Raw genomic sequence first — 11864 nt, 5'->3', positions numbered from 1 at the left:
CCACTTCGTTAGGTCTTCGGTCTTCTGGAAGCTTCGTGCAAAAATAGGACCACGGGCGAAAGTTTCGTCCAATTCCGAGAATATTTCTTTACTAGGATTTCTGAAACTAAAAACAGCGAAAACGACAACTGGCTCTTCGGCATCTTGTTAATAGGTTAGTTCCAGAAAATGCATAAATATGGCATATAATGTGCATAAAACATGTAGGTATCATCAATAAAGTAGCATGGAACATAAGAAATTATCGATACGTTGGAGACGTATCACACGACCGATGGAGGTTCGGTTTTCATTTCTCGCGAGTTTAGAGAGTTCTGCGAGGACATGGGAATTAAGTTGATCCGATCGTCCCCATACTATGCTCAAGCAAATGGACAAGCTGAAGCGTCTAACCAGAGCCTTATCAAGTTGATTAAGAGGAGAGTCGACGAGCATCCTAGACGTTGGCACGAGGTTTTGTCAGAGGCTTTGTGGGCTTATCGTATGTCATGTCATGGAGCGATAAAAACCTCGCCATACCATCTGGTCTATGGACAAGAAGCTGTGTTACCCTGGGAGATCACGGCTGGCTCGAGACGTGTTACGTTTCAGAATGACTTAACAACTGAAGAATATGCAGCCCTGACGAGTGATAGCATCGAGGATCTGACGGAACTTAGACTTTGGTCGCTTGAGAAAATTAAAGAGAACAAAGCCAAGGTAGCTCGCACATATAATAAGAAGGTGAGACCAAAGAAGTTCCACGTTGGTGATCTGGTATGGGAAGTTGTATTGCCATTGGGGACTAAGGATAAAGTGTATGGTAAATGGTTTCCAAATTGGCATGGGCCGTACAGGGTCGACCAAGTTTTAAAGGGTAATGCATACATGCTTGAAGAGCTGAGCGGTGTGAAATTCCCGATGGGCTGTCAATGGTCAGCATCTTAAGAAATATTTCCCAAGTATGTGGGATGACGGACAGTGAAATATGGGGGCCGATGCATGAAATCGGCCAGTAAATTTTTTTTTATACAAGGACATACAAGGCACAGCCGATGCACTGACATCGACTTTAGAACTAAAAAGCCGATGCGTAGCCATCGACTCTAGAGGAACAAACTGTTGCGAGCAGGTATCAGTTTACCGTTCGAATGGTCGCTTGGATCTGTCTGGCCTTGCTGGCGTTTTGGTAAAATACCGAGGCGTTGCCATCGGCTCTTCGAGCATTGATCTATTTTGATAATCGGACAAATCAAACATGGAATCCTTCTTCATTGATTAAAAGGGGATTTTTTTACAAGAAGAGCCGATTGCTCACAAAAGGAGGATCTCTCGCCTAATGTACTACTACTAGTCCTATTCTAGTAGTCCCTAATCTAGGGGCCGTCGCTGCCCTCGTCGTCGCCATCGTAGCTGTCGTCGGCGCTGCTGCCAGCGAAGTCATCGTCGCTGCTGCCGAAGCCGTCGGCAGGCGCTCCGTATTCCTCCTCCTCCTCGTCGTCGTCGTCGTCGTCGTCGTCCTCCGACCCAGCGCGGAAACGCTTCACCGGCGGGTACTCGTCGGAGGAGGAGTCATCCTCTGCTTCCTCCTCCTCGTCGGAAGAGGAGAAGCCGTCCCAGGAGAAGAGGTCGTCGTCGCTCTCCTCCTCCAACCCCCCATCCACAAGGAACTGGAGGTTGTCCTCCCGTCGGTCAAGGAGGCGTCGTCCTCTGACCCGTCGGTGAAGATCCAATCCCTCTCGTCCCACCATTCTGGGGCGAGGGCCTCGTACACCGCCATCAGGTCGAACTCCGGCTCCGGCTCGCTGGAGGAGGAGGATTGGAAGGAGAGGACCGAGGAGGCAGAGGAGGAGGAGGAATCCATGGTGCAGAGGAGGGTTTTTTGCCGATGGCTAATGCGGATCAGGAGGATGAAGAGGCGAGCTGCTCGGGTGAGATTAAATAAAGGGGATATAGTGGGAGATGATTCAATGCTTGAGCAGTTTTCGAGGACGCGGTGCCAAAACTGTCAATCGTGCAGAAGTTGAGAAGACAGGGCATCATGATGGAAAGACACTGAAGCGATTCTGCTCTGCAACGCGTAGCCCGATGAAGAAAAAAAAACAGAGTGGTTTTGGAATTATTATTGCCAAAACCAGGGGGGCATGTGTTATCACCAGAATTTAGCCAGAGCAGGAGATGGGCCGTGATTGAGATGGGCCTAGAGGACGTGCAGATAGAGTGTCTCTGAATCGGCCTCGTGCAGGAGTTTGGGCTTGATTGCCCGTGTATCTGTACATTATAGTAGGTCACGTTTTAATTAAGAGATAGAGTTTAGTCGTACACAACTAGGTTTATTGTAAAGATAGAAAGTCTACGGACTATAAATATGTACCTAGGGTTATTGAGAAAGGAGGACGATCACGTTCACAACAAACCAATCTAGGCACATCGCCACCCCTTATTTCGAGGGTTTCTTCCGGGTAAGCAACATGCTGCCTAGATCGCATCTTGCGATCTAGGCAGTATCAGTTTATTCGTTGTTGGTGTTGCTCGTGCTGAAGCCTTTTTGATGGCGAGCAACACCCTTATCGTAGATGTTTTGGGGCTGACGTCGATGCTTTTATGATATGCTTGCTTAGCTACGCTACCCCTCAATATCTAGCTGCCTTTGCACCTATCTTGGGTGTAAGGGCAGCATCTTGCTTGTTCTTTATTTAGTAGATCCGATCTGTTATAGTTGTTCCTTGTTCTCCAAGGATTAGTTTGATATCCGCATGGTTAGGCCTTGCAAACGGGTTGAACGATCCGGTAGTGCGTAAGGTATGGTTTACTAATCCTAGAAGGGATTGTTCCGGGGATCAACTTCATGTTGGTTTTTAGGCCTCTTTTAGGACTAGTTTTCCATCGTCTTTCGTATCTGCTAGGCTCAACTACGTGTAGGATGTTCCGGTTATGCGGTGAAAACCCTAAACTGTCGTAGATTGGTTTAACTTTGTATTGATAAAGCAGGATCCCCATGTCATCGTAAATCCAACGTGAACCATGGGGCAATCGGCTCTTTGAGCCGATTCACGAGAGTAACTCGAGAGCCGATCGGGCTCGTATTTAATGTTTACGTGTCTGCCATGCAGGAAACTAATCGAAGCAATCCATCACCTTCCTGATCAGGTATAGATCAGGTGGCACGCCCTTGCAACCGCCAGGACGTGTGCCGGAGCATTGCGGGCCGTCGCCCGAGGGACCAGGGCCCACCAGCAGTCCTGGGAGCCTCCCGGCTCTCCGTGTTGCCCGTCGCTGCTCGCCGGTGGGTTTTGGCAGGCAACAACGCGGTAGGCGATCTCGCTGATGGTGGTCGAGGCGAAGAAGAACTGATGCGGAGGAAGGGGAGCACTGGAATCTGGAGGTGGGCTTGGAACCGGGCCAGGCGGCGACGGTCAACGCCTCGACGGAGTGGCTCTATCGAGCTGGCTTCGTGGTTTCCAAGGAGAGAGGAAGAAGAAGGAGCTGATATGTGGGTTTCCTCAAAATCTTACGAAAAGCACCCCTGATAGTTAGATCTGTCTCGGTTGCGATACCTTCATACACCACACGTCAACACTGACAGTGGAATCCGTTGTCAGATTACTTGTTAATATGGTATAACCGGCGAATCAGTGCACATTGGAACGAATAGGCTCAATTTTGGTGGATTTTTGCAATTTCACTAAATACTGGTGTTTTTCAAACTTGCCGCTGTAATATGGTGGTTTTTTGGAATTAACTCTTGTTTCTGGCCTGTACCACGAACTCGTCACCGCGGCTGGCTGGCACCATCGCCTCTATCGTTTTTGTGTGCAACTTGGATGTTAAAAACTAAAAATCGTTTTTTCCACAGATCTATGGTTCTGTTCATGTGTATCCAAATCAGAACGTATTTGTCTCCATTGTTCGGTGCATTTTGTATGCTATTTCATCACACTTTAGCTCTTCTGCTAGTGAATTTTGTGGAGCCGTGGAATGTGTATGATCGACTAATTGGAAAGAATGCTAGTACAAAAGTTTATACTGTGTTAGTATAGAGTGGAAGACATGACACATATGCACGGTTCAAAAACTAGGCCAAATCAACGATTAATAGATTGATTAATCGCTGCTAGGAACCTGACCGTGTCAATTATCTCCAATCATTTATGTCAATCCTTTAGCTCGATTAATTTTTTTGGCAACTCGATTAATTAGTCCACTTTAATCAATAAAGTTGCAATAAATTTAAACGCAGATCGTCCGTCCAGCCACTACACCGTCCAAATCAAGTAGGTTTGCGAAGCTTCAACTCGATTCTCGCCTCCAGGAGCTCGATTCCCACCATCGCTGAAGAGCTCGAAGATGCGTTCAAATAGGGTAGGTTCTTGAGGTGCAAGAGGGGCACTGCCCTGGGTAGGTGGTTGGAGAAGAGAAACTTCAGAGGGAAAAGGAGGAGAAGCAAAAAAGCAGGAACATGGCTAGTGGCTCCTTTGTCGCTCATGACCTAGAAGATCACGTCACAGAGGAGAAACGTACATGTTTTAATGGTATTTTGGGCTCTAGAGATGTAGGGTAGGCATATAGAGACCCATATACTATTTGTTTCTTTCTTATATACACCTGTTTTGATTGCTAATTTGTGTAGGTTGCATCAATTAATAGCAGACCGATTAAATGAGTTAATCGTTCGGATTCCGATTATCCACTACTTCCAAGCCAATCGAGCAGTTAACGATTACCAATTTTCTTACCATTGCATACATATATTTGTAAATTTTCAGAGTTGCATAAGTTACTTCTCTGTAAGCTCAGAAATCAAAACATTTGAATATGAAAAAATGAACCACCAGTAACTAATCTACACAATCGGTAGAATAGAGAGGACAAATGAAAAATATAAAAAAGATAAAAAAAGATGATACAAAGATAGTCTGGACTAATCATAGCAACCTACGATCTAATTTGGATCTAACTTACATGTCAAACAATTTTAGCTTCAGAGCACGGAAGGTGGAGTGGAGTTTGAGTGAAGCTCTCTCAAACAAACCCTATCGTGTCTACAAACACTACTATTGGCTGACTCCAACTACTGTTGCGTCTTGTATGTCACATGACACTTGACCTGTCTCGATTGAATTTTTTAGATCCTACCTTTATTTATTGGTGCACGTCATTCAACAGTATGGTAGCCTCATGTGAGGACTTTTAAGATCAGATAATGGCCAAAGCTATCATTTTAGGTGACCATGGAGAGTTAAAATTTTCGGAACAATTTATACTGCACATTTTTACCTTGTCATTAAAGCTATGCTATTTTATCGAATTATATAAGTCGGATCTTGAATACTATTAATAGGTATAGTTTGTTATAAAAAATAACAATATATACATCTCATGTATATTCATGAACATATTGGTCATATCATTATAATTTTTATAAGCAAATGCATTTTGGGGCTAAACTAACGTTGCCTTTGTCCTATGTTTTGAATTTAATTTAGGATGTTTAACAAACTCTCTTGTTACAATGGATTTTGCATATGCTCTTATATGTATCTTTATTTCCGTAATATGCTTAAATTTAACATTAAATTGGTACAATACTTGGATTGTGTATGAGTCAGATAAATAACTTGCAGATGTTTCTAGAGTACAAGCCTACCAAGCTTAGGTAAAACAAAAAAAAAGTCTTGATCATATGAACTTGCAGGTCCTTTAACCATAATAGTTGTAAAAAGACAAATTTAAACCGTCAATTTAGCGGTCGAATTGAAAACTCGGCATTCATTTTACTCAAATTAAGACTAAAAAAAGTCACCTCAAACTTATGGGTTGTCTATCAAGTAGTTTAGACAAGGTTTAGAAATTTTTGGAAGGACGGAGCTAGAGACAACAATTCAGACAAAGGACACCGATGTAACCTTTTGTTTTAGTCAGGTTCTTTGTTGTTGTTCGTGCTTGTATTATTTTTTGATATATTGGGTATCTTGTTCAAAGAATAGTCATATAGTTGTTCTGAAGGGAAATCGTAAAATGACACGGAAATCAAAAACTTATTAACAAGGAAAGTCAATTTGGCCGCCTTCTTCCGCTCTCATTGAAGCTAACACTATTTTTTTTTCACGTGCCAACCGAGCTAAGTTATAGTCGAGCAAACAAACAACTATATGTAGTCAACAAATAAGTGGATGTTTAGTTTTAAAATTTATCCACCAAAAAGTATATTTCTATCTTCTAAGCATTTTAAAGTAGGAAAGATGTCAATTTCACGAACAATCAAAATCGATAACATGTAGAACGTGATCTCCTCATTTTATACATACACTTAGCTGAGTGGAGGTGGGGAAATTAAAGAAGAGAGAGCTCATGGCTTGCACCTCCACAGAGTATTTATCAGTCCACTCCGTAATCTAATTTTAAAACTTTGTATGTCCACTTATATTTGAAATAATTAGTGATTTTTGTTCCAGGTGTATCTGCAGCAAAAAAAGGTTGTTGCTTAACCCCTTTCTTATATCTGCAAAAACAATTTTTTTTCTATTGTACTCATTTGTGATGTATGTTAACATCATTGGAGATGTTTGTTGCAAAGCAATCCGCAAAAAAAATGTTGTTTAACCACACTCACTGTAGCATTACTTAAAAAATGATGTGATAATTTGGTTGTAATAGTATTTTTTTTTGTACGCGGGGTGAGGACTTTTGTATCGGGAAGGTCAGAAGAAAAGCGATATATCCTTTCATCTTAAGTGGAGAAGCTCGGAGCTGCGGGTTGATTTATCAAAAACCGAGAGGGGAAATGCAAAAGCACGTTAGGGACGCAGGATGCACATCTGATGACGCGAAGGATAACCCCGATTGAGCGACCGACGCCTAACGGGACGACGCGGATCATTTGCGAATGCAAATGAATTTTGAAGATCATTAATCTAAAAGTTTTAGTTTTGCGCTAACAAATAATCAGAAAGACACTCCCAAACTTGTACAACTATAAATGATTGTCAAGTAGATCCGTGGTAAAAAGTGTTGTGGCTCCCTGAAATCCACTCAAACAAAAACCCTCACATTTGTTAGTACTCCGTCTCCAAGAATGAAAGTGTCCCTCTCCAAAAATGGGGCGCGTGGCGCGCCTGTCGACGAGCAGGCGGTGGACATGGCAGACGGCACCGTCGTGGCCGCGCGCCTTCTTTTCTTCCCGTCTCGCGCTGTTTTTTTGTTTTATAATCATTTTGGTGGCGACCGGGCTATCATTTTCGCGGTCGATTCCCCCGTCTGGTCTATCTACCCTAGGAAGGCTTCGCCAAATTTCGCTCTGACAAAGTCGAAGACACTGCACAATCTGTATATGCATACAGTAGCTGGCTGCCAGTGCCACGACCGGAAATGGCCTACGGATCGGAGCAGTACGGTTGGAGCCCCGACCAGGTTCTCTATCTTCACAGTTCATAATACTACATGACAATTACTTTATATTATCTCCATAATTTTTTTTTTGAAAATGGGGGCAAAAGCTTTGCCCCAATCTATTAATTAAGAAGAGGAATGCCCAGTTAATTAACGGGAAACCGGGCAAAAACCGTAACAACAACACAACCAACCACAAACGACAGCAACACTTACAACACATGGGGACTACTCCCAAAGCAAACAACTCCTACAACCCCAAACTTTTAGACAACAAAGGAGAATAATCCATCAACCAACCGCGGACTCTTTTTTTGTGGCACCATTTTTCTTGCTTTTGCTCCCAAGGTAGTCTTCCACCTTCTGGATTTTGCCCCTCGAAGACTTCTCCTCTAGGAGGCGAGCAATCTCTTTGCTAGATCCAGGGCTACCCGCCTCCAACTTGGCGAGAAGGTCGCAAAGCTCACTAGCAAAGAGCGCATCAGAGTTAGGTGCCAAAACATCTGCCTCCATAACCTTGTCGCTACAACGACTTGCCTCCACTGGCGGTGGTGCGGAAGCCACCTCCGATATCACAAGCGAGTCCGCCTGATGGTGAACCATCGAAAGAGGAGGGGAAGGGTCCTCACACAGCTCCTGCAGATCGGGCATGATCTGAATCACAGGCATGATCCCATCGTTGCCCTCGCACACAGGGGCAACTGACACATCAGGCTGCAGTGATGGGGAGACCCGAGGGGATAAACAACCAAAGAAGCATTCCTCTCCAACCAAATCTGCCTCCCCACGGGCCTTGCCATTAATGGCTTCATCATCAACCTTTGACGCCATCACATCGACCACATCATCATCAACAACCACAGACGTCTCTTGCTCATAGGACTCATAGGAAGCAAACAAATCTGCACACCCCATAGAATCGGCAACACGCGCCAACAAAAGCTTGAATTTTGCAGCTTCCTCGCGCAGAGGATGAGCCACCTCTTCGATGCGAACGGCGACAAGCTGAAGGATCTCCGTGCGCAATAGGGCAAACTGGGACTGCAAGGCAGGGTCCAAACCGATGTTGGCATTGGAACCTTTGCAACACCCAGAAGGGGGCCTAGGCGGCACCATCACACGTAGCGAGGGGCAGCCCACAACCTCAGCCCAACTACGCGTCACCGCCGGCTGACAAGGCTGGACAGATGGGGTGCAACTCTTCTGGCAAGGAGAGCGAGCGACTGGAGAGCGATCACGAGTAGCCAGAGAGCGAGCGCGACAGAACCTTTCGCGATGCCCCGGGCGACGGCAACGAATGCATCTGAAGTAGTTGCGGCATGCGCTGACCTGGTGGCCACGCTCAAGGCAACGAAAGCTCCTTCCTCGAGCCCAATGCTTGAAGGCGAGGCTACGCTCGAAACCTTGCCTTGACGGCTCGAGGGAAGAGCCCTAGTCAGAGCGGCGCCCCGACCCACATGCTCCCAACCCTCCTCAGCTTCAACAACTTCAACAGAAGCAGCAGTAGCAGCAGAGAGGCCGTCGCATGGCGACAACGAAGATGGGTCAAACAGACAAATCTTCATCTTCTAAGGCGTCATCCCCTCAATGCGCACATCATCGGTGCCCTCCATCTTCTCCGGTGTATTATCCCCATCGCTCACAGCAACGGTGCATTGGGCATTAAGAGAGACATTGGCATCCTTGACGGGTGTCAACACCCGGATTTTTAAGTCCAGATGCCTATTATGCCATACATCGCAATCCCAGGAAGATTGTTTTTGCGAGACATAACAGTTGAATATCATAGAGTCATCATTCATTACAACACCATAATAGTCTTACAACAAAAAGGATCACATGATCCAGTCTCATTACAACACTTGATCTAAGGATCAATACATAACACATAGCGGGAATACGTAGTAGAGGTCCATCCGTTCCACATGCAACTGTTGACGTCAGGAGTAGTCCTAGTTGTCGTAGACATCCTGCTGTTCTTCATCCTGATACTGGGGCTCACCTTCATAGTCTGGCCATTTGAATAGCCAGGGACAAAGCCATGAGTACTTTAAAGTGCTCGCAAACTAATACTAGTGTGTAAGCACTATCAACTATATCAATGGGGTTCTAAGCTCTAAGTTCATTTGCATAAAGCTGATTTTATTTCACAAGCATTTAGTAAACAAAGACTCCTCATTGGCCTAACTTAACTCAAGTGGGAACATTAGTGTCATTCCCACAACTCTGTTGTGATTCAAAGTCAAAGTCACCTTTCAAACTCAAGTCACAAGTCACCATTCATATTTTGGAAAAGTTCTGATGACGGAACAGTATGGCCTTTCCAACTGTCCCTGACCGTGGACGCGGCTATTCGAATAGGTTTACACTCTGCAGAGGTCGTACACTTGTGCCATAATAATTGCAATAGTCCGTCAGGGGTAACTGACCCTGATTTATCGCACTCAGTGCGCGAACTATCAATCATAACCTTTCATTTACATACCCTAGTATAGGCACCTCTCCCCATGACCTTGGCCTCCCGGTGATAGCAAACCGCCAACCCGAGAACTGCACAGGGCTTGGGTAGGACATTCACCTCATTTCACGTCATTTCACTTTCAATGGAGGCAGCCTCGGCATAACCCCTATGACGCTTGTTCAGAGGGAACTCATACTAAAATACATAAGTTTCCAGTTAAGCCTTACCCAGATTCAGGTACTGTGGGGGTACTTGAAATTGGAATGGTATCGCATCCGAACCCAACCATCAGTTTTTGGTAAAATTCACCATGTCATTCAAGTAACCTTCACCTTCAAAATCTTTCAATAGAATGACTCATCATTCCAAAGTTTTCAAACTCAAATATTCACATGTTCCCAGCTAGAGTAGTCAACTTTAATTATAGCACTAGCAACTAGTCATGAGGGGTGATAACTAGCTTGTAGCTCTCTAGGCTAACTTTGATGTTCTTGCACTACTCCTTATCTAGACTCAAGTTAACTATAAAAGTAAAACATGAAAATCAAAGTAAAAGCTGTGTAAGATAAAAACTGGGACTTGTACAGTAAACACAAAGTAGTATGGTATTAGTGCCTTGCTCAAATAGAGCTTGCACTTGGGTAACTTGCAAGAGTATAGCTTTCCTTGATTGGTACAGTTGTCAAAGTGTTCTTCTTCTTCTTCAAATTTAGACCTCCTTCTCTTGATAGTCTCCGGTACTAGCGTCTATAAACGAATACGAAGATACAATCACCAAACAATACTTAAGTAGACTAATTAGCCTTAATGGCTCACACAAGATGATCTAGCATCATCCTAAGCATTACTCACACAACACTAGGGTTTTCTTCTTTAGTGTTTGGAAGACAAACTCCTCTTATTGAAATAGGGATTAGGGTTTCTATTCATTTCCTTTGGAGAAATAGTTTCCTCTCATTGAATCTTATTAAGATTTAATCTTCTCAATTAATAAGTGTGAGATCATGTTGACCAAGGTCAATACTTCACATTTATCATTTGAGATAAAAGGGATTTAAATGAGGTACTACACCTCATGCAATTTAAATTCTATTTTGATTTAATATCCTCAAGTAAGCAATGATGAGACCATGCAACTAAGGTCATCACTTTGCTTCACATTACTTGGGAAGATGATTTAAATGAGATGCTACATCTCATAGATTTGAAATTCCAAATTTGAAAATGATTTAAATGAGCTAGAAATGACTACATAGCCATTATTTGAATCTAGCTCATGATCATGCACACAAACAAGTCATGTTTTTACATAATCAATTTGACAAAGTGAAATGTGATTTATGAGAGTTGGAATAAACTCAAAATCACTTATGGTTGATTTTTAATAATTGTTTGAAATTTGAAAAGTCCTTGCCTTGTCATTTTTGTTGCAGATGATCTAAGAAGAATTAGGGTTTGAGACCACTGGGGTTTGATGGATAATTTTATAGGCTTTCCAACCATATAAAGTTCATCAAATTTGGTTGAGTAGATTTGATTCTATTTGATTTTGAATAAGGCAGCTGCAAGCAATTTGAATTAAATGAATTAAACCGAATTTGAATTAACGGGCCACGCGGGAAAAGAAAATGGGCCAGGAGAGGGGAAAAGAACTGGGCCAACCCATCTAGCGCGTCTCGCACGCATGGGCCAGCTGACAAGCGGTCCCACCTGTCAGCGAGACTTAATCACCGAAACGGTAAGTTTCATTCTGGGACGTGATACGTCTCCGACGTATCGATAATTTCTTATGTTCCATGCTACTTTATTGATGATATCTACATGTTTTATGCACACTTTATGTCATATTTACGCATTTTCTGGAACTAACCTATTAACAAGATGCCGAAGTGCCAGTTCCTGTTTTCTGCTGTTTTTGGTTTCAGAAATCCTAGTAACGAAATATTCTCGGAATTGGACGAAATCAACGCCCAGGTTCCTATTTTGCCCGGAAGCATCCAGAACACCCGAGAGCCGCCAGAGGGGGCCTGTGGGC

The sequence above is a fragment of the Lolium rigidum genome, chromosome 1 (genome assembly GCF_022539505.1).
Source record: "Lolium rigidum isolate FL_2022 chromosome 1, APGP_CSIRO_Lrig_0.1, whole genome shotgun sequence".
Lineage (NCBI taxonomy): Eukaryota > Viridiplantae > Streptophyta > Magnoliopsida > Poales > Poaceae > Lolium > Lolium rigidum.
Note: the sequence above shows the minus strand (reverse complement) of the source record.